Source organism: Rhinolophus sinicus, chromosome 8, assembly GCF_057876585.1.
Source record: "Rhinolophus sinicus isolate RSI-liver-muscle chromosome 8, RSI-T2T, whole genome shotgun sequence".
NCBI lineage: Eukaryota > Metazoa > Chordata > Mammalia > Chiroptera > Rhinolophidae > Rhinolophus > Rhinolophus sinicus.
In genome coordinates, this window is record NC_142508.1 from 10,655,529 (window position 1) to 10,679,521 (window position 23,993).

Here is a 23,993-nt window from a genome sequence, read left to right on the forward strand (position 1 = left end):
AAAAGTTCATGGAAGGGTTGCATGCTGTGATTCAGAACCGTGGAAGAAAGAGGCTTCATGCTGTATTTATAGTTGGATCTGTGAGATACCTTTCTTTTTTCCTTAGTTTTACTGAGATATTAATATAATTGACTCATCACATTGTAAGTTTAAAGTGTAGAATGTGATGATTTGATATATGTATATATTGCAAAATGATTACCCCAATGTTAGTTAACATCCATCACATCACATAGTTATCATTGTGTGTGTGTGTGTTGAGAACTTAAGATTTACTCTCCTAGTAACTTTCAATATAAAACAGTATTGTTAGTTATAATCATCATGTTGTACATTAGATCCCTAGAATTTTTTTCTCTATAACTGAAGGTTTGTACCCTTTGACCACCTTCATCTATTTTCCCAACCACCTCTCATCCACCCCAGGTATATTTCTTTATTGACTTGAGTTTTGTAACACTCTGGGGAAAAAAACGCTTAGATCAGGGATTTGAGATTTTGTGATAGTATAAAATCTTCCTTCTCAATAGCTATCAGTAAACCTAGGAAGAGGATTTTGTATGTACAAAAACACAATATGCAAACATTACTCTTTAAAAAAATATATTTTTATCATTCAGATCATTTTTAAATCTTGTACTAAAAAATGGTCATCTTCTGCCTTAGTTCTGCTCTACCCCTATCCCACACTCTTCTGATGAAGCCATTTTTAATTTATTCTACTGTTGTCTACTGGTATTTCCATATTTTAAAATAACTGTAAAATCGCTATAATACTATTCCTTAACTTAGGAGTTTTAGGTATTATTTATTGATCTGTTGTGGGGGGAAAAGGAGGCACTAGCCTTTGGAACCCTTCCACCTTTATACCCCACGTGTCTTTTTTCTCTATCCCCAAGAATATTATTTAGTTTCCAAACTCTTTTTCAGAAGTATAGATCTCTCAATACATTGATGCACACACAAATCAATGAGAAAAAAATTACTTAGTAGAAATAAGGGCAAAGGACATGGAAAGTAATTTCACAGAAAAGAAATAGAAATGCGGAAATATTTATTCAAAGATGTTAAATCTCGTGTATAGTTAGATAAATGCAAATTAAAACTGAATATACCATTTTCACTTGTCAGATTAGCAAAAGTCTAAAAATTTTACAATACATTCTGTAGGTGAAGTTGTGGGGAAATAGTCACTTTCGTACATTGTTGTTGTGATTACAAAATGTTAGAATCCCTATGTAGGACCATTTGGTAATGTCTATCCAAAGTATAAATTCATTTACTCTCTGACCTGAAGCTCCTACGTATGAGGAGTTATCCTAGAGATATACGTATATAAAATGAGGAATACAAAGAAATTATTCATCACAGTAAGGCACGTTAAAAGGATACGCAAGAAGGTAACAAAACTAGTTCCGTATAATGCGGGTGTGGTCAGGATGGATAGAGACATGGGTGAGTCCTGCTGCTTTACTGTAGTCATGGGCTGCATAACAATGTTTCGGTCAATGATGTACCGCAAATGCGATGGTGGTACCTCACATAGCCTGAGTATGCAGTAGGCTCTAGCATCTAGGTTTGTGTAAAGGCACTTGATGGTGTCTGCACGATGGCGAAATTGCCTAACGATGTATTTCTCAGAATATGTCCTTTCGGTAAGCAGCACATGACTGCATTATCGCTAGTGAAGTTGCTGAAGGAGCAGAGGCAAATATATATCTGAAGGGGTTCAGACTAGGCATCCCCAGGCTGTGCCACTTTCGCATGATTATTTTGAGCTAAAGTCAATCAAGACCCTGTGGGCTCAAGATAGACTTTTACCTCTCCGTTAAAGATTGTAAATTGAGGGCTTTGCCCCTAATAAGAGTTATGACCAGAAATAAATCTTTATGACCCATCTGTAAGTCAGGGCAAACATCTAATTGCTTAACATCTGTTCGTCCGATCATCCTGTGAATTACCTTTCTCCGCTCCGAAGCCCCAGGCTCCTATCCAATTCTTGGCTTCAGATGGCTTATGTACCTTATTTTCCCTTTCTGCCTTTGAACCTCTTATGTATTTGGGGTTCCTGTACATATGAAATTAAATTTGTTTTTCTGCTGTTAATTCATCTCATGTTGATTTGCTTATTAGACCAGCTGAAAGAACCTTTGTAGGGTAGAAGAAAATTCTTCCTCCCCAACATATTCAATTCACATATTCAATTGGAAATATGTGTGACCTACCTAGTGTCAAAGAAACAATTATTCATGATACTTGTGTTACAAGATAAACTAAGGCATATTCAATTTTAAAGACTTGATTGATTTGAATAGAAATAGAGTAGAATCAAGCAGTGCCCAAACCAAAGTGGTCAGGAGCACCCTACTGGCAGGAGCTAGGGCAAAGACTTTTATAGGAAAGATGTGGACACAAAGAAAGGAAATTATCTGATTGTCAATAGCTTAAGCATTTGCCTATTTAGAAAAGGCTAGTTAACTGTGATTGGTTGTCCTTAGGTTTTGAAATTTTTTTTGTGTGTGTGTATTTCTTTTCTCTGATTGGTCAATTCAGTTCCTTTGCTAATTTTTTAACAATAATTTTATTGGGGAATATTGGTGAACAGTGTGTTTCTCCAGGGCCCATCATCTCCAAGTCATTGTCCTTTAATCTAGTTGTGGAAAGTGCAGCTCACTGGCCTATGTGGGACTCGAACCAGCAACCTTCTTTGTTCAGAGTGCATGCTCTAACCAACTGAGCCATCTGGCCATGCCAGTCTTGAATTCTTAACCTTGAGGTTAGGGTTAGGTTTTGGTCCAATTACTAGGCTACTAAGGCATTAAAGCTACTTCTTCCTAATGGTTTCTTTGTTTAATTAATTTAACATCTGTTAAAGACATAAGACTATCCCAACAGCTATAAGGGTTAGAGCAGTAGGGGAGAAAGATAGATTGGGTTCGGCTTTAAATACAATAAGGAAAAATGGGGATTTATAGCCAAGAAGCAGAGTGAGCAGAGTTGAGGGTGTTGGTGGATGGAAAATTACTAAGAGGCAGGGTAATTCTTCACTGAACTGAACAAACAGGATTCTTGCTAAAATTGAGCAATGCAAAGATGGATATAGAAAGTTCAAGGTAAGCAGATGCAGTTGAACAGAAGGCTTAGAGGAGCCTCACTAAAGTTTGGTCAAGGAGAGGATCTATGTCACCAGTCTTTCCCTTCCCTTCCCTTCCCTTCCCTTCCCTTCCCTTCCCTTCCCTTCCCTTCCCTTCCCTTCCCTTCCCTTCCCTTCCCTTCCCTTCCCTTCCCTTCCCCCTTTCTTTCCCTTCCCCTCCCCTCCCTTCCCTCCTTTCTGAGAGAAAAGACACCTCCAAAGTGAATCGAAACCCTTCCCTCCCTTCCCTTCCCATTCCCATCCGTTCCCTCCCTTTCCTTCCTTCCTTTCCCTTCTCTTCCTTCCCCTTCCCCTTCCCTTCTCTTCCTTCCCCTTCCCCTTTCCTTCTCTTCCTTCCCCTTCCCCTTCCCAGTGGTTATCACCAGGATGTAAACATTCTTCAGTCAACCCTTTCTCATTTTTACTGAGAAAGATAACGGCCAGGCCAACATTTTGGATTTCATCAAGCTTCTTATTAAATATACCTGTAGCGTACATTTCTATCATTATTGTCAGTCTGATGAAATCAAAGGTAATATTTTTTGATTTCCACAGAACTCTGTCATTGTCTGGTGTTTCCTGAAGCCCAAGGCTCTTCTTTTATTATGTGTCTGATGATGGTGTGTGAGGGAAGCAGGCGAGTTTTCAGGTATAGGTGGCTGTTATTAGGTGCTTGATGAAGGGGCTAAGGAACCTCATAAATTCTTTAACAGAAACCGCAGGCTGAGTCCCTGCTGCCTTTGTGTTTGGAATTTAAAACTATTCCCGAGGTAGGTATGAGCCTTGCTCTCTGTTCACAACTCCCTCCCCCACTACATGGGGCTCATTCACAGCCCATTATCTGTTTTCTTTTGATAGGATTTCTTTCTTGGTGTTATAACTTTGATTTTGCTTCTGTTCCATTTGTTCTGATTTCTTTGGTAATGCCTGCTTTCCTTTCATCTTCATCATCTCTTTATTTTATCTATTTTATTTCAGTTGCTGTGGGTTATGTTATTTCTCTTATGAAAGTCCATTCTGGTTTAATAAAGGAAAGCAATGCTTTCCCTTGCTAAGAATAAACTGCATATATGTATTTTATTTTAAAAATCGTACGCTTTATGAAGGAACTTGGCTGGAGGTGAGGTTGTGTGAGATTTTCATTTGCTATCTCACTCTTCTATAGTTTGTAATACTAGGCTATCTTTGTTTGCAATACTAGGCTATTGGTTTTTTTTCCTTATGTTTTTGTTTATTTTGTTGAAATTATTTGGATCTGTTTATTTTGTGGACATTATCTGGGGGAAAGGGACACTAGTTTTAAGACTTAAAATCTGTTTGACCATAGACAACATTATTCAGAGACAATATTAAAATAAACTTGGCATTGAAAAATTTGCTTTTGGGTTTTGATTCACTTTGGAGGTCTCTTTTCCCTCAGAGCGGAAGTGAGATTATGGAAAGGAGCAGCTCCATAACGCCTTCTGTGGGAGCAATAGCCGTTCAATATTTCTCAGTTCCCTTTGTAGATGCAAATTATCAGTTCAACTCAGCTAAGCAAAGAAATAATACCACTCCAAGTCTAATCGGAGATGGAAATCTGCTCGGGAGTGAAGTCCCAGTTCAGAGAACAAAGGGAGAATAGACCAGAGGCTTATTTACCTTTCACTGCTTCAGGGATTTAGAAGCCAGCAAGCGTACAGATGCAAAAGAAAGTTCGGGGCTAGACATTCTTTTTTCTACTCTTTCTTTCTTCTTCTTTTGTGAGACGCAATAGACAGACGTGCCCAGAGGCAACGGAGCTAAGAGTTTCTAAACCTGGGCCAGGGGCAATGTGATGGTAGAATTATAAAGGCCTTTGTTACTGTTGAAGGTCAAGAGGATGGTAAAATGTAGACTCCGGAGAGGAGTCCTATGGGAATACAATCTAATAGTGCTGGGTTTGGGAGGATGACCTGGCAACTTTCCCTCTTGGGAGGATTACTAACAGAATTGAGAGGTCTTTCCCTTAGGGGATCCTGAACTATATTAAACCAAACTTGGAGCAGGATCCTTTCCCAATATTCCACCTCCTCTTAGAATCCTGGACTACATTAAGAGAAGGGTGTTACTCATAAAACAAAAGAAGACATGGCTTCCCCAGTGGTCTTCGCGTCTTATCCAGAAGTTCTTCTTAAAGGAAGATGATAGTTTCATCTTCTGCAATGATGGAAATACTGGTGTTGCCTTAAGTCAAACTGGGAATATAAAACAGAAAATCCTCACAAAATCTCCATGAAAACAATGAAAGTCTGTGATTAGATAATTTCACATTTACTTTAAAATGTTTCAGCATAGATAGTGTGGTATAATGTGTCTGAGTTCGTTTTACTCTCTTCTTAGAAATTGTTACTTGACAGTTGAAGAACTCTAATTGGGAATGTACACTACGGGGGTGGTAGGTTAACATTTGAAATTCTCAATTCAGAACCCACATTCCAGAAGAGTTAGGTTGTGGCTCCAGCCAACTTTATCTCAGGGGCTTTGTTAATTAGCATAGTGAGGTTAGAAATGATTTCTCATTGGTGAAATGAGTTTCAATTTATGTGGATTGGCTACAAATGTTTTAGGTAACTCTTGCCTCATAAATGGGGTAAAAAAAAAATCTAGCCAGCTGAATAGTTCATACACTTTGGATTACCTCTCCGTGCTTGGGAAGCTAAACTGTGTCTAGGGCTGTAATGGGAGGATTTTGTCACCTGACTCTGACTTGAGAATTAGCTCAGGCCTGCCCCAAAGCTGGCATATTGTTCTCCCTGCCTCTAATGCCTGTAGGGTGGTATTGGACCATTGTAGGTCCAGAGAGTTAGGACTCGATCAAGCTCACCAAACAGGTCATATGACTTTTGCGGGACCCCATAGTAAAATATTTATACATATGATATAATGACCTCAGAATGAGGTCTAAGACTTGTTTTCATTATAGTATATGATCTGGAAGTGGGATCCCTGTAGTTATCACCTTGTAACCTAGTAAATAGTTTGTCTACCAGGCGTTGCAGCTAACCAATTATGCTGACACTGGAGTGCAGGGAAAGAAAGTGGCATTTATTGTATAGTGCTACACAATGGAGAATGACAACTTGTGCTGGACAAACCCAAACTCCCCAATGGTTTACAGACAAGGGGGTTTATAGAACAAAAATCATGAGTAATGGTAAGGGGTTCAATGTTGTGGGCTGTGTTAATTGGTCAGTTCTTATGCATGCTTCAGCAACGATTTATTCAGCTCCTGGCATCACCTGTCCAGGTCTACATGACTATGGCCAGGTAGTCTCGAACAGAAGGAGAAGTCTGTAAGACGTCTTGGGGTTGTGAGTCAGTGATGTTATCTTAAGCGCAGAAAGAAAAGAACAGAGCTATACATTTCATGCTGAACAGGCTACGTTCTTCTGTTATCTTAAGCAGAGTATACCTTCTGAAACTTGCTTTACAGGCAGGCCTACAGGCCAAGAAGATGACTACATTCTAGTGCAGCTATGACTCTTAAGAAGGGCTAATTTAATAATTTTAACTAAAAGCTAAATTCTAATATATCTAGTGTGTTATGATTTGCTGTCGTCTTCAACCTGCCTCTAGTTATCGAAACCATGAGTATCCATCAAAAGGCAACTAATAATTGTGCAGAACCAAATTGGCCTCAGTACATTTGAAACGGCATTGAAGCTCCTTCCTTATGTTATTCATGGTCTTTGACCACAAATGCATGCAATACCCAGATGAATGTCTGTAATGTCAATGTAAGAAACGTCCAAACCTGTAGAGAATTTTTATGTTTGTTTGACCCGATAAGATAACAATGCCAGGAATCAATATTTCAAATGCTCCCGAGAATGACAGTTTTGCAGTTTCTTTTTTACATTTGGAATTAAGGAGAGAACATAAGGAATATTACATGAAGGTGGGAGAAAGCAAGGCAAGGATTGGATTACAGGATAGTTAACGAGATTATGTGCTCTCTTGAGGGTGGTTACTCTTCCAAGAGGTCTGAAAAAGAGGCATTCCAAAGGTGTGTTAATTTAGACGCACAGAAAAAATGGACAGGGCTTGCTTAAATATAGGCTTGACTATCCACTGTGACCTGCCCAGTTAGGAATTTATGATCAGACCACTCTGTGATGTTACTTTTGGTTAGATTTATTACAGTGCGGCTTTTTATGTCCACAATTCCACCTTTAGTCATAAATCAATCTGAAGGATGCATTGATAGGCAAACTTCTGGTTGAGTAGTATGGTCTCACAGTGCTAGGAAGGCTTATTCCTAGGAAATCCAAGTGTGAACATCATCTTGTTGAAATAGTGGACCAGTGAGGATGGGGCAATACTGTAACCATGGGGTGTGAGTTGAGGCCATATTTTCCCAAAAAGGAAGGTCAGGTAAAAAAGGCTGGGCAGTCAGGTTTTATAGGCGTTCATTACGAAAAACACTCTAAGTCATTTCTATCCTGTGAACTATGATGGTTTGAGTTTGGCCATCTGTCTCATTTTTCTGTGTTTTGCGTCTAGTATAACATTTACATAAGCCATGAAAACAGTGTTAAATGTTACAGTGTTCCATCTTCGGTAATTATAAACAGTTGGACTATAGAGAAAAACCCAAAGAACAAATATAACTATTATTATGACTCATATCACTAGCAGACAGGTAAAGACAATCAAACAAAATGGCTTCTAAGTTCAACATCAGTCTTGAGGTATACAGGCCTCGTTGATGTCTGGGAATAGCTGTCTACCACTGATGTCAGTAGATTCTCATCCTTGAGGAGTTTTTGATGTCTATAGTAGGTGGAAGTGAGTGTCAGAGATGGGGTAGATTTCCCTTTGCAGTTAGGCATTTGATAAGGTCCCTTCCACTGAGGTTGGCGAGTGTCTTTTATTTGATGTCTTCTCCAATAAACAAAATCTCCAGGTGGCGGTCTATGATCTCTAAAGTCTTTATTTCCTGGGAGCTTGCTGTGACAGGAAGCGGTGACCAATTTGGCATTTTCTTGAAGTGACTTTATCAAACCTTGGCAATAATGTAAGCTGTCTTCTTTCAGTAATGTCAGCTCATAAGTTCCTTCATCTAAATTTAAGCCCAGCTTAAATGCATTACGATGCATGAAGGAATATAAAAACCCAAAATGGGGTTTGCCAGGGAGCCATAAAGAACCAAGTGGCCAACTGGGTTTCCCGTAGTCTCAACTATTCATTTAATTTATAGCCGTTGTTTACCCATACAATTTAACCTAGAAGTTTTTCATCATTTATTTTCCTGTGCAATTTAACAAAATACAAACGTGATTAGTTTAAATTTCCCTTTTTTGTAAGGAGAAAAACAAATCTTTTTGAGGTATTCCGGGGCTCTTCTGGAACACCACTTAAGTTATTCCTGCATAGTTTGAGATTTTAACTCTTAAAACCTCAATTTTTAATGAAAACTAGAAAGTAAACAATTCGCACTCTTTAGTTGGCAAATTTGTGAAGTCAATTAATAACCTCTAGAAACATATCTCATAGATGTCAAAGTGAATTATTAACATAGACTTATTTTTGTCAACCTGGACAAAATATAATACTATATTTAATATCAATAACTCACAAATCAACAAAATTAAACTAACTTTTATTTACTAAAAATTAATCTTACATCGTGTGAACTTGAAAAGCAGTTGGGTTAGTGTCTGTGTTTATGAGAATTTTAGAATACACAATTCTTACAAGCACTTGCCTTCAAATCAATTAGTTTTAACTTACTGAATAAATGTTAACAATACTATCTGGAGGTAGAAAATTATCTCACATTTGTAAGGTACATATATAGGCACATACAAACAGACACAAATAGAGACCTTTTAGGCATGAGAAAAATTCAGTAGTTTATGAAAGCACAGTTGGATCCAAATTATTTTGGAGGCCTTTACAATTTATATTCTTGACAAGCCAAGTTCCAAACAACCTTCCTTTTTTTTTTTTTATAAGGACAGCTGTTTGTAATGCCTCAAAAAATTGGATTGCCACCTAAATGACATCATAGACTGATCCATTTATCGAAATCCTTTTTTTTAAGCTTTGAGAGACCAATTAAATATGCTTTTTATTCATCTGCCTAAACGACTGCTGGCTTTTTCTAATTGTGCACGCAAAAGATTAATTTAGAAGTATCAGAGGATGCTCATTTCAGCCATCTTCTTGTAGGAAGAAGTATTAACTGATCTCTCAAAGCTTCATCTGCCCTTCCCTATAGATAGGTTTAAAAAAAAAAAAAGATCTCTAATAATCTCTTATTATAGGCAAGGCCCCTGGTTAATTCCTCTAGAGAGTTGAAGGGGGGCAGAAATTTCTCTTGAGCCGACAGGGTATCGGTTGCCTTTAGCTCAAAATAATTCATATACCACACAGGCATATCTTGGGGTGACTTGTTCTGAATCCCTACATGTGTCAAAAGTTATATGCAGATTTTCAATTGCATGGGGTTTGGCACCTCTAACCCCCACGTTATTCAAAGGTCAACTATGTACCATCCTGGGACAGGGACAGAGGTCTAGGGCCGAAGGGTGGTTCAATTCACTGGAAGGTGAGAGGAGGAAACACATGGTAAATAAAGGTTGCCCTGTCATGCAGATACATCTCCCATGTTAAAAAAAAAAAAAAAGTTATCTCTGCTGGTAGTTCTCTTCCTGGTACAAGTCCTCTTTCTAATAGAAATTTCCTTTATAAATATAGCTCTCCTCTACAAATGGGGAAATTTATACTTTCTTTCAGTTAAGGGGAAGTTAAGAGCATTTCCTGAGTCTGCTGGATCTTGATTGCCTTCAGCTCAAAATAATCCAAATACCAAAGTGGCGTAGTTTGAGGTGACATGTTCTGAACCCCTTCAATAGTCATAGCCTTTTCCTTATTGCAAAATTACCTCTCAGCATATACAAAAATACATTCTACATGTATTAAAAAAATAGATATAAACACTTTAAAAATCATAGAAGAAACTGTTAATATTTTAAAAATCTTGAGGGTAAGGAAGACTTCTGAAGTATGACACAAAACACAGCGTCAAAGAAAAAAAGACTGATTTAATTAGATAAAAGCAAAACACTGAGGTATGACAAAAGAGATCAGAAAAAATGTCGTTAAAGAGCAACAATCAAGCAGAAAATATTTACAACATGAAAAAAATCAGAAAATAATTGCTTGCCATTGCACTAATTATGACAGAGGTGATGGTTCTTAATCAATTGGAGGGTGTGTCTGTCATCTATCTCAACATCTTAATTTTTCCTCACTTAGTGACCTAATTTGAATATATTTCCCTATTATTAAGTGTGCTTCTAGAATATAATTGGTAATAGCCCCACAGAATTCCACTGTGCTGAGTATGGTATGCAAGTTGTAGTTAGTGAAATGGCACTGCTTTGGAGGACAGGAAGCTGGACATTTTCTCAACAACGCTCCTTCATTCTTCCTCCAGTCTGTGACAGAAGCTCCTTTAAATTAACATTGGACAAATATTTGTGAAGTGGAGCCAAATTATTAATATTAGCTTGCATGGTGTATTGATCCAGTACCGCCTACCTCTGTTGGTTCAGTTTTATCAAAACTGTTCTTCTTTTTCTTCTTTTTAAGCAGAAGGTGGAATAACAAGCCATAATATGAAACCAGTAAATTTGTGAAAACTGCACGACTAATTTTCTCAAATAAGCAGCTTTGACAATACATAGATATATCCCTCTTATCAATAGACACTTTGATAAAATAACAGGAAACTGAGTTTGACATATTATCAGATGTAATAACTTCCCTGTTCTGATACCCTTAAATAATACTTTAATTCAGAGAACGCCATATGAAAATCATTTGAAGAGTAGTTTCTTATTTATAGATTTTGAAAGTTTGTTTTCTATTAAAGCAAACAATTTTAATATTTAACTATTAAAATGAATTAAAATTATTTTGTTGGGAAGCTCAATATGTAAAAAAATTTTTTTCAAATAAAATGTTAAAACTTTTACATTTGTAGTATGGTAATTGGAAAACAATGAGATATTTTTAATGAAATTAAAATGCATTCTAAAATACAATATTTTAACATTTTCATAAACTTATGACGTAGTGATAAATTCTCCCAATTAAAAAGTAGAAAACACATAAATGTGGGAAGAAGAAACAATTCATTCAAAGTCTCACAATGATTAATATTTATTGCATTTCTTTTCAGTTATTTTCTCAGCAGAGATTCCTTTTTGTCTTTGCTTTGTGATTATTACATACATATACAATGTGAATTCTTCATTTTTCCTGTGATATAAAGTAATGCCTTTTTAATAGAATTGTACTTCTGTGAGAAGGATTGTTCATTTAAAGAATGCACATTTAAGATATAGCCTCCTAACAGCCAGAAACAGCACTGTGCTACAATAGATGTGTTTATAAGAGAGTATTTGTTCAGTACAGAACCTTTTTGGAATTGGGGAAGATGTGTGGATAACATTACTCATTTCAGCTCTCTTCCCAGTGGCAAAGAGAATGGCTTTTGGCAGCTTGGTCTATAATATACTGCCAATCACCAGAGGCAATGCCTGACAATTAACTGCAAAAATCTCATTGCTTTTGACTCATAGAAAAGCAAAGGGATAGTTTCCAATTTATAAATATTTGGTTTATTATTTCATGGCAGACACTAAACATATTTTGTGAGTAGATACTGTTTATGTCAAATATATTCTTCCAGTAGGTTAGTGAACAGCCATCTCCTGTCTACAGATCAGTGATAGTTATAGCAGACATCCCTTAGGTACAGGCAGCTCTCAGGGTCATTGTACCTACAACTGATTCAAGCATTGACCTGGGCATTTACATTCCTTCTTAATCTTAGTCCAGAGAGGAGTCAGTCCCTCCATCATGCATTTCCCTTCAATAAAGTCTAGCCTCTCTAGAGAAAGCCTGCTGTGGAAGGCGTGGCCTTCTCAAATATCAGTGCATAGACTGCTTTATGCAGACACAATCAATAATGCAAGAGAAAATAAAATTAATGTAATTGAGCCGAGATGTTTGTCTATCTCTGGCACTGGAATTCCCTTCCCAGAACTAGAAACCCTGACTCTCTGAAGAATGAAAAGTACACCATTTCAAAGCAAAACTCCCAGGGTGCACAAAGCACTGCTTTGGATAAAAGATGGCAGATGCAGAGTGGAATGGTAGCTGGTTGCCATGGTAACCAGGGCTCTGATTCAGCCACCATATGCCACCTGGTGTTTTTTGTCTGAAAAAGCAGGTCTGTGGTGTCCTACATTGGAGATGGAGCTATGACCATAGTTCTTCAGAGAAAGAGCACTGGCTTTAGATTTGAGGTAGTGTTTGTACTGTTTTACCTGGTGATAGGAATAAAAATGGGGGGCTCCAGCCTTATCACTTAAGGAAGGGGTTCAGTTGGGGAAAGAAAACAGACACACATCCCCTCTCCCTTTTAAAAATCATTCTTTTTTCCTCATGGAAACACTGCTATGTGGGCATTCTTTTTCAAAGATCATTCTTTATCCTGTTTTCAGAGCAAATTTGCTTTCCAAATCTGTTAGGTCATACAATATTGCAATAGCAACAAACTCAAATGTTGAGTACAATGATTGCAGAACATTAGATTATACCAAGTCTCAGGCGTCCAGACTCTTTAGTACCCTTATCTCCTAAAAGTACTATATGGCAAGTGACAACTGTATGAGTTTATTTTAATGTTGGATTGTGTCCAAATTTAAATATATATTACAAATGAATGTTAATTTTTATAATGTTCCACAACGGAAGATAGAGATTCTGGGTATTTGTCTTGGGCTTCCTTGAAAAAGTTCAAACTCATTAGGCAGATATTGTTATGCATAAGTAAGTAAATATATAGCATACTATATAATAATAATATCATATAAAAATCAGTCCTCACTATAAATCTGGGGGACTTAATGTTTGATTTTTATATTTGGATTAAAGATACCAATGAGGTATCTTTCTGATTCAACTCTTAAATAAATATTTCATGTTACCCTTCTTTTCCATTTTGAGAGCTATTAAAAAAGTGATTACTGATTTCATGTTAATGATTTGAGCTTTCAGAATTATATATGTTATTTTGCTGTCATTTTTAAAAGAGTGGAGGAAACAATTTTTCAACAGTAAATAAATAAGGTGGTTAAAATACAAAAAAAGGTAATTGTTACTCTTTATAACTATTCCTGTATTGTTTTAGATTTTTAATACTGTGCAATTGAAAAGAAATTTGATCTAGAGATTTGTATAACGTTTAGTATCCTGTTTAATTTTGGGGCTCATCAAAATAGCCTCATTGTTCTAATTAATTGGCTTTATGATAGGTAAATGTTACAAATTTGAATTTGTGAACTGCATTATGCCAATTGAAAATAGCTTTTATTTATCTTATATTTTGGGGTCCCAAATACAGTTTTTTGCAAATGGGTTTCTGCTGCTAAAAACAAGTCTGAAAATCACTAGACTTAATGTTAGGGTCCTAATCAAACACTTTTTTGAAAAGGTATTTGTCACAGTAGACAAATCAATTGAGAGAATGTCAGGGAATTTGGCCTGCCTTCTGGTCCAGGTTCGAGTACCAGTAATTTTCATCACCTCCAAAAGAAACTCCATTAGCAGTCACTTTCCATTTCCCCGAATCTTCCAATCCTACGTAACCAATAATGTACTTTCTGTCTTTATGGATATTATCTATTCTGGACATTTCATATAAGTGGACTCATATAATATATGGTCTTTTGTGACTAGCTTCTTAGCATGTTTTCAACTGTGGTCCGTGTTGTAGCATGAATCAGTACTTTATTCCTTTTTATGGCTGAATAGTATTCCGTTATATGGACATACCACATGACATACCACTCATGTATTGACGGGCACTTAGGTTGTGTGATGGTCAGTTGTATGAGGTTTCTGGGAGTTAGAAGAAGTTCTGCCTGGGACTGCAGCCTCAATTCCTACCGGAGAGTGCCAGCCTATCCTTCCTTATGGCCTCGCCCCTGGCTTTTGTTCTTCCGAAGCCAGCCCCACAATTCAGTAAGCCAATTCCTAGCAATAAATCTCTTCATAAACACACATACCCTGTTTCCCCGAAAATAAGACCTAGCCGGAAAATCAGCTATAATGTGTCTTTTGGAGCAAAAATTAAAATAAGACCTGATTTATATTATATTATATTATATTATATTATATTATATTATATTATATTATATTATATTATATTATATTATATACCAGGTCTTATAGTAAAATAAGACTGGATCTTATATTAATTTTTGCTCCAAAAGATGCATTAGAGCTGATTGTCCGGCTTGGTCTTATTTTCATGGAAACTAGGAAGGTATTGGTTCTGTTTCTCTGGTGAAATTCTAACTCAGATTATCCCCCACTTTCTGGCCATTATAATGGTTGCTATGAGTATTCACATATGAGTTTTTGTGTGGACACATGTTTTCATTTTTCTTGTGTGTATACATACCTAGGAATAGAATTCCTGGGTCATATGATAAGTCTATGTTTAACATTTTGAGGAGCTGCTGAAATATTTCCAAAATAGCTGCACTGTTTTTATTCTCCCTAGCAGTGCATAAGGGCTCTAACTGCTCCACGTCCTTGCCAACACTTGTTCTTTTTTTTTTTTTTTTTTAGGTGATAACCATTTTAGTGGTTATGAAGTGGTGTCCCATTGTGGTTTTTGTGGTTTTGATTTTCATTTAACTGATAACTAATGATGTTAAGCAGCTTTTCCTATGTTTATTGGCCTTTTGTATATCTTCTCTGGAGAAATATCTATTCAGATCACTTACCCATTTTTTTAAAAATTGGATTTTTTTGTCTTTTTCTTACTGAGCTGTAATAGTTTTTTACATATTCTAGATAGGAGTCCCCTTTTAGATATATGATTTGCACATTTTTCTTCCATTTTATGAATTGTCTCTTCACTTTCTTGATAGTGTCCTGTGAAGCACAAAAGTTTTTAATTTTGATGATGTTCAAGTTAATATTTTCTTTTATCGCTTGTACTTTAGGCTTCATAATTAAGAAACCGTTACCTCTCCTGATGGCCTGGCCTGTGGATTTTGGACTTCTCTAGCAGCCCCCACAATCCAGCCCAGCTCCCTGATACAAGGTAATGGAGATTTATGCCGGTGTTTTCTTCTATGTGTTTGATAGTTTTATCTCCTGTATTTAGGTCTTTGATACATGTGTGTTTACTTTTTGTATTTGATATGAAGTAGGGTCCAACTTCATTCTTTTACATGTGGATATTCAGTTATCTCAGCACTGTCTGCTGAACAGACTCTTTCCTCCATTGAATTGTCTTAATATCCTGTAGAAAATCGATAGTTCATAGACGTATGCATTTCTTTCTGGACTCTCAGTGCTATTACATTGATCTGTCATATTACATATGTCTGTCTTTATGTTGGAACACACTCTGTTGATTACTGTAGTTTTGAAATCTGGAATCCTAAGTCCTCCAACTTTGTTCTTTTTCTAGATTGTTTTGGCTATTCTGGGTCTCTTTGATTTTCATATGAATTTTAGAATCAGCTTGTCAATTTTCTTTAAAGAAGCTGCAATAAGATTTTTAAACAGAGATTTACTGAGGCTCCATGCTTTTGAGCTTTTCTGACTTGGTTTAAAACTTCTGGGAAGGTATTTAATAGAAAAACGTGAGTTGATACAATATACAGGAAGTCTTTGCACAGTTCTGAAATGCACAAATTTCAGTTACCATGGGTCAATTGGACAGCAGCAGCGCCCCAACAGCATGGTCCAAATTTCAGTTACTATTAGGTTTGTGCAAAAATAATTGCAGTTTAAAAGGTTAAAAATAATTGCAAAAACTGCAATTAGTTTTGCACCAACCTAATACAATATGTTAACTGTGATTAACTGCATAAAGTACAAAGGTGGCCACTACCATGTTTTCCCCAAAATAAGACCTAGCTGGACCATCAGCTCTAATGCGTCTTTTGGAGCAAAAATTAACATTAGACCCGGTATTATATTATATTATATTATATTATATTATATTATATTATATTATATTAATTATATTATATTATATTATATTACATTATATTATGGACCTAGTATTCTATTCTATCCAGTATTCTATTCTATTCTATTCTATTCTATTCTATTCTATTCTATTCTATTCTATTCTATTCAAGACCCGGTCTTATATTAAAATAACCCGGTCTTATATGAAAATAAGACCAGGTCTTATATTAATTTTTGCTCCAAAAGACACATTAGAGCTGACAGTCTGGGTAGGTCTTATTTTCGGGGAAACATGGTAGTTCTTCAGTGTCTGAATCACTACATAGATAACAAATGTGTATCAAAATCAGTGATCCATCATTATCGAAGCCAGTCAGTGATTGGTCACTGTCCATCTGTTTTTCCCATCATGCACACACAGCGAAGCATATAGTTGTGTTGTCTCCTTGCTTCCCAGTGATAAACCCAGACAACATTTTATGAAACTGGGTAATTAAAATAGGGAATTGGCCAACAAATATGAATAGAGAAAAACAGCAACAAACAAAAAGTGATAATGCTAGAAGTGAACTTTGAATCAAACATAAATGGAGTTATAGAAGAGATCGCAAACAGTGGGTATGTTGACACTGTCACCATTTGAGAGCCTCTCCAAATGCAACCAGAAGAATTTAGTGAAGGTAATTTATCAGCATAAACAAGGAAAGTTGTGAGGAAAAGGATGAAGGTGTCTCAGAGGAAGTGACGAAAATGACATTGAAGGAATTCTCAGATATTTCATGACATTGAAAGCAAAAAGGGTAAAATGCCAGTGTCTGATCCCAACTTAGAAAGCAATATGACAGTTCTACAAAGTACAAGAACGATGTTTGCTTTGTATCATAATTTAGGTAAGAAAAAAGCAAAAACTGTTCAAACTACTCTTGGTAAGTTTTTTACAAAAAAATAAAACACTTTAATCCTCAGTGTTTCTAAAATTTTGTATTATAGCATAGTAAATAAATATTAGTTCATTTTTTCCCAATTTCACTATACATTTATTAATCAAGAGTAAGGGAATTTTCAGTGTTTTGACAAAAATTTTAAGCATCACAGATAATTGTAATTTTTCTTGTTAATTATTAAGATTGCTTTGCCTAGTTTCAGCTTGCATGGCTTTTTTTTTTTTTTTTTTAAGTCCCCTACTAACAAGCAAAGAAAGGATTGCCTGTAGTTGATATAATATTGCGTACTGGTATAAATTTATGTGCATTTATCTTTTTCAAAATAATTTAATTTTATTAATGCTTTTCTACATTAAACCTCAACCTTCTGTGTTGTACCTTGCGCTGTGCCTCGTTCATAGAAGCTATTTAATTTTGTATATAAATAGATAATTTCTTTTTTTTGAATACCTTATTTCATTATATTTATATTTGTTTATATTTACTTCTACCTACAACCTTTGCCTTTTATTGGTGAGCTAAAGGCTTTACAATTTTCCAATTTTTAAATGCTATTGTAAACATTCTGCTCATATGTGTGTAAAATAAAATAGAAATAGTTTGAATTTGCATTTTGTTCTTGCTCATTCAAAAAAGAAAACAATTACCAATCACCTATCACCATCTGAAAACTGAGAATTCAAAATATTCAAATTAAATAATATATAAATATAAAAAATATTCAACTATAAAAAATAGCTTTTTTATAGTAGCATCTCAGTTAGAAATGGAAATTTAAAAAATTTACAGATTAGAAAAACAAAACTAGAAATTATTTGTATATTAGGATAGGGTACAAAAGTCAGAATGTCTCAAAGAAAATACTGACAGATTCACTATATTACATTTTATTTTACATAAGTTTTCCAGTTATCCAAAGATAATTCAATAATTAACTCAATATTAGTTTAAGGTCTTAACTTAAGGTCTTTAACTAAGGATTTGGACATTAAAATTTATGCTGGCACATTAAGGCCATATGATTTATAGAATCCCTCTTACAAAGAATTATCTATTATAACAAAATTTAATTTAGTTTGATACATAATTTTAATATTTTATAATCTTTTTTGAATTAGCTTATTGGACTATAAAATCAGTAGAGGAGGTTAAGAAAACTCAAATTAATTGGCCTTTTTATTAGAAAATAAGCCCCCTAAAATAGGCTAAATAATTTTATAAAATCAAGGAAAACATAGCTATTTCTAAACCAACTATATTAAACCAATCTAATTTATCCAAGGAATAATCTTTATTATTATATAAAAATTTCTCTGTGTAACCATGTACCAGATATTAAAAATTTTAAGTTGTTTTGCTCTTTACATGTTTCCAAGTTACCAATTGTTTATTAAATTTATAAACTTTTTAAGATATTTTTTTCTGTTACCACTTTAGCAAAACACTTTTTCCGTTAGAGACAGTACAGTCAAAGCATTAAAAAAAAAACACCCTAGAAATCTTTGTGTTCCTCTTTACATTTATGTCAATATTTGATATAGTAATATCATTTCTATTGAATAATTGGAATAAGAACTTGCTCCATTAAATTTTAATCAATGTTATAAACTGACTTATTAATTCTTCCTAGAGGTAGATAAAATCTATGTTTGCTCAAAAATTATATTTATAAAATGGGTAATTTTACTAACTCTGTGCAAGCTACAGTTGCAATGCTGATAAAATATCAGAATCTAACCTGGAAACAGATGTTAGTATCTATGAAGAGTAATGATAGTTAAAGAGACAAGGACATATAATTATGTACCAGGAGGACCCACAGGGGAGAATGATTATTAAAATCTAGGTGATGATGTGATTTCTTTCTGAATATATTTCCTTCCTTCTAAATAAACAGCTTAATCTCTCTCTCTCTCTCTCTCTTTCTCTCTCTCTTGTTTCTATGTCCCTTGTAATAATGACAATCTTTCTTTAGTCTCTTGTGTAGGACAACAACAGAACTAAAGGATCTATACCAGGGCTGTCCAAACTTTTTTCAACGTTTGTTACCAAGGGCCATATGCGGTAAAATATACAAACAGCCGGGCCACTCACTTGAGGTGAAGTATGTATTGCCTCACCTGGTTTATTTAAGTAAACTAAATATATTTTTGGAATTTGCTGTGGGCCAATAAAAAATGGATTGCGGGCCGCAGTTTGGACACCCCTGGTCTAGATGATTGCAATATGAAGGATGGACTATTCTGTTGTTTAGAGGCCACTTTACAGCCTGCAGCTGGACCCTGAGAGGGTGAGAGAGAGAGCCTCAGACCTCATCAGAACTGGGAGGAGATAAGAAACTGCCTCATTTGGGTGTCCTTGGCAGATAGGGAAGTAGGTGAGAAATGGCCTTGTAGCAGCTCCTTACATTCCTCCCTGGCACTATTGTTTTGGGAGGATTCATGTTCTGCCAAGATTCATATCAGGGGTAGTTCAAGGTTGGCCTGCGTGGCCTTTGTGCATATGCTTCTCTCCTGGGCTCCACCTTAATTCCAGCCTGCATTTCTATAGCTACGCTAATTGACTGGAGGAATTCTGCCTGAGACTTGAGTAACTGCTGGTATTATTGACCCGAAACAAACAGATTTGGAGATTTTCCTGCTTTTGCTTGGATCCCACCTCTTGCCTCACCCCTTCTCCCTCCCCTGGGTATATAGGGAACTCTTAAGATGGATTTGAGAAAACTAGATACCATGTTTCCCCGAAAATAAGACCTAGCTAGACCATCAGCTCTAACGCGTCTTTTGGAGTAAAAATTAATATAAGACTGGGTTTTATTTTAATATGTATTTATTTAATATTTATTTAATATAATATCTATTATATATGACCAGGTCTTATATAATATAACGTAACACCAGGTCTAATATAATATAATATCATATAATATCATATAATACCGGGTCTTGCATTAATTTTTGCTCCAAAAGACACATTAGAGCTGATGGTCCTGCTAGGTCTTATTTTCAGGGAAACACAGTATCTCCCATCTACTTGTTGTGGTGCCGTTTTGATAAATATTGCAAAATCTGATCTATTAAATATTAAATATTTGATGTGCCAAACACACGAGCCTTGTGAGTGCAACAAATAGGTGTCAGCATGGAGATGTTCTTTTACATTACACAGAAAAATCTGTGTCTTTATCCTGAAGACATTGCAAAGGGGCCTACCTACCCCCAGGTGGGATGAAGCTTCCTGTTCAAAGAGCCTGGGAATGGAGGTGGACATTTATGGTGTTAACAGTCAGGTGCAGCTGCAACCAATGACACCTGTGCAGAGGGCAGTCCTTTTCATGCACACACCTCTGAAGAATGCTTCTGAGATTTTGGATGTCATTAGTGCATCTGGAACCAGTCGTCTCTGGTTCTGCCTCCTGGACTCCTCAGCCCTCAAGGCCATTTTAAGCAAAACCCTGTTGCTGTCTTCCTTGCAGTTGGCTGGTGTCATCCATGTGCCGTGCTTGTTCTTCACTTTCCACAGTTGGCACTGGTGTTTAAACTTCCTTTTAGAGGCTCCTTGTCAGGAAGGCAGGTAGAGTTGGCAAGAGACGATAACTGGTCTTCCGGTTTCCATGATAATTGTTCATGGCTTCTTTGCCTTTCCCAGAGATGTTGGGAGGAGCATAATATGAATTTATACGTGACACAGTCATGTAGGGGAGGAAACGTGTCTTCCTCTACACATCTTAGGTTTTCTGGCTGGGGCCCTGTAATTTGCACTGACAAAAGACAGACGAATAAGAGAAAAACAAACAAGTTTATTCACGTGTTTGTTGCACATGTAAGACATGGGAGTGCCCAGAGCTGAGTAACTCAAAAGTTTGTTACCCAACTGAACGAGGGTCCACCTAACGGAGTAGCAGCAGAGCCAAACACTGAACACAGGGTTTTGCAGTAGAGAAATTAGGACAATTTGTTTGCAGGGGGCCAGGCAGGGAGAACATGAAGCCTCCTATCACTTAGAAACTAAATTCCCAGCTGTTTCCAGGTGGCTTTTAATCAAGGGCTTTTGATGGCAAAGATTGAGGGTTAGGGGTCGTGGGCGAAGCTGATTGGTTAGTTATTGTGCTAACTTCCGCTGTTTTCTCTAGTCTGATTAATACAGTTCCTGATGTCATCTTGTCTGGAGCCTTCATCCCTGGTCAGGTGATCTAATTGGGATTCTGCAAAACATCTCATGATTGCACATCAGTGTTATCTTTAAAACCAAAGGCAGAAACTAAACATCTTGTGGTCTTTGTTATTGTTTAAGTTATCATTGCGGTATGCTTAACTAGCTACATTTTTCTGTTATCTCAAACAACATGTACTTTTATTCATTTTTTTCCTGGAAGTAGCTTTACAGACAGTCTTCTGGGACATGTCTAACATACTTTCTTAACATTTTCGCTGCAACGTAGTTGAATGATATTTCCAGGCCGCTGACTGCAGCGTTCGGCTTTACCCCATGAGCTCAGTGTTCCAGAAAGGAAGTTTAGGAAAGCAGATGTACATTTTTCTATATTTTTGTGTTTTTCAAGAATGAAGAACAATAGGACATTTTTATGCTTTAATCATTTATTTTAATAAAATGTAGCACCTTAGCTGTATTTACTTAAACATATAAATACTGTAATTATTTTCTGTGGATTTTGGACACATTTTGGAGAACAGACTTGAAATCAATTAACCCAGTGAAAAGGTTAATCTTAGACTATAAGGTACAGGAAAACCAAAGCAATTGAAACATTTAGTTAAATCCTGTTTCTACATCTCTAGACCCTATGGTCTAGCACCGAAACATGTTTACTGTTAGGTGGTGTCAGGTTTGGCAAGAACGTGGGCTTACATAGCTTCTTAGCAAAGAAATAATAAATTATCAGAGAAGTAACAAGACAGTAGAATAGGACTTTGAGCCTCTAGGGGCAGTGAATTGTGGGAAAGCAAATATATGGGAGACTAATGGCAGATAAAGGCTGGTTAGTGAAATTTCCTTTGGTGCCATCTCCAGGCTGATAAACACCTAAAGTCTCCAGCCGATTAACTTTTGTCCTTCCTGATAAAGAGAGGAGGAGGGATACTTTGTAAGTTTATGTCCTCCTTTTAAGCAAATAATGGGAAGGCAAAGAGGTTTTCTTGTATTTGTTTCTTCTCAATTGCCTTCAGCTCAAAATAATTCTTATGCCAAAAGTGGCATATTTTTGGGTGGTAAATTCTGTCTCCTTCAGTCATAGCGCAGTGGTCCTTACATAGCCAAGGGTCCCCTTTAATGCTGTGTCCTACTGTTTCCTCTTTCTGTTGTCATTTCTTCTTCTCTTACCCCACTCCTGGAAGTAAGTGCCAGAATTGGTTTTGTGATTTTATTTTTTTATTTTTAATCTTGTCTTTTGTTTGGTTCTTTGAAATTACCCCAGGCTGTGATCTGTTTCTCTTTCCATTCTCAATATTGTGTTACCTGCCCTCTGCCAGAGTAGTATTCACTTTGATTAGAAAGAAGTGAGTTTCAGCTGAAGAATAGACATGGCTCTTGGCAGCCCTTCAGAACTGTGTGTATGTAGGAGGGAATAGCCCTGGTGGAATGTGACGTCACTGAAACTTTTTTTTCCTACTTAAAAAAAAAAATTATTGACTAAGTTTGAAGCATGTCTAAAGTTGGTATTGTCTTTGCAGCAGTTATTCCTGTGAATATTTTGGGCTATAGTTTCCTACTCTTATTTCTTTGTCAGTGCAGCTACTTCTGCTTTCTGTCCTTAAAGATTTTTGGTTCACTGAGTTACCCGTTCTTTACTCTAGAGATGCTATGGATTTGGTCTATTTGATTGGCTCTCTGCTTAGTTATTTCAAGAAATTTGGGGCAGAAAGTAAAGTAGATTACTCTCTTGGTCTAATCTCTCAGGTTGCTTCTATTTCTTAATAGCAATTCTGTTATTCATCAGAGCAATTTTCTCTTGACTTGTACTGAGGAAATAATTTATAGTTTCTGTTTCTTACATTAACTAACTTTCATTGAGACTCCTTTGCCCATATGCTTTAAACTCAAATACTGACAGCATGAGACCTGTTATCAGTTTAACGATCTGAGAAAAGACAAGATGTGTAAGAAAAAAACATAGATGAATAAAAAGGATGGGCGTTTACTTTAACCCATCTAAAAATGAGCCTAAATAGTTTTCAGTTATATGCAAAAAGCTGAAATTAGGGCATTAGGAATAAGCATGTTTTAGCATTTTTTAGGAAACACCCTTGTGTTAGCAGGATTTCTCAACCTCAGCACTATTGATATTTCAGCCCAAATGATTCTCTGCTGTGGGGGCTGTCGTATGCATTGTAGGAAGTTTAGCAGCATCCTAGGCCTCTACCCACTGAATGCCAATATCACCTAGTCCCATCCCCCACTAGTTATGACAACCAAAAATGTCCACAGCCATTGCCAAATGTCCCCTGGCAGAGGGTGAGACAAAATTGCCCCCAGTTAAGAACCACTGTGAAAAGGAAGAACCACTCACCTAAAATAGCTTTTCTAGTACTAGATGATAAAAGTGTATAACACAGAATTGTATGTCCATTATATCTAACTCAATACCTTAAAATAGAATGCATCTGGTCACAATCCCATGAAATATTAAAAACATTGATAAATGTTGTGGTCGCTCGCTCGTGGGTTGTGAAAGTATTCACAAGGCACAAAGGAATAAAAGTTAGAAAATTTAAGAAGGGAAGCACCGGCAGAGGAGTTGCTGGGGGCAGAGTCTAGGGTAGACGGCTGCACCAATGAGAAGATGTGTTGGGATTTTATATTTTCTAACCAGGATGTAAATTGCTTTCGTCTGCTGGGGAATTTTCCATTGCAGTCAGCTT

The 23,993-nt window shown here is 36.3% G+C and overlaps 1 protein-coding gene across 1 annotated transcript in view; it reads left to right on the forward strand.

Moving 5' to 3' along the window:
- The window catches only part of CREB3L2 (cAMP responsive element binding protein 3 like 2), a 205,512-nt gene that overhangs the window by 11,537 nt on the left and 169,982 nt on the right, over positions 1 to 23,993 (forward strand). Inside the window, exon 3 of the mRNA XM_019750571.3 lies at positions 15,190 to 15,290. The gene's annotated coding sequence lies outside the window, so the exon portion shown is untranslated. The remainder of the gene's footprint in view (positions 1 to 15,189; positions 15,291 to 23,993) is intronic.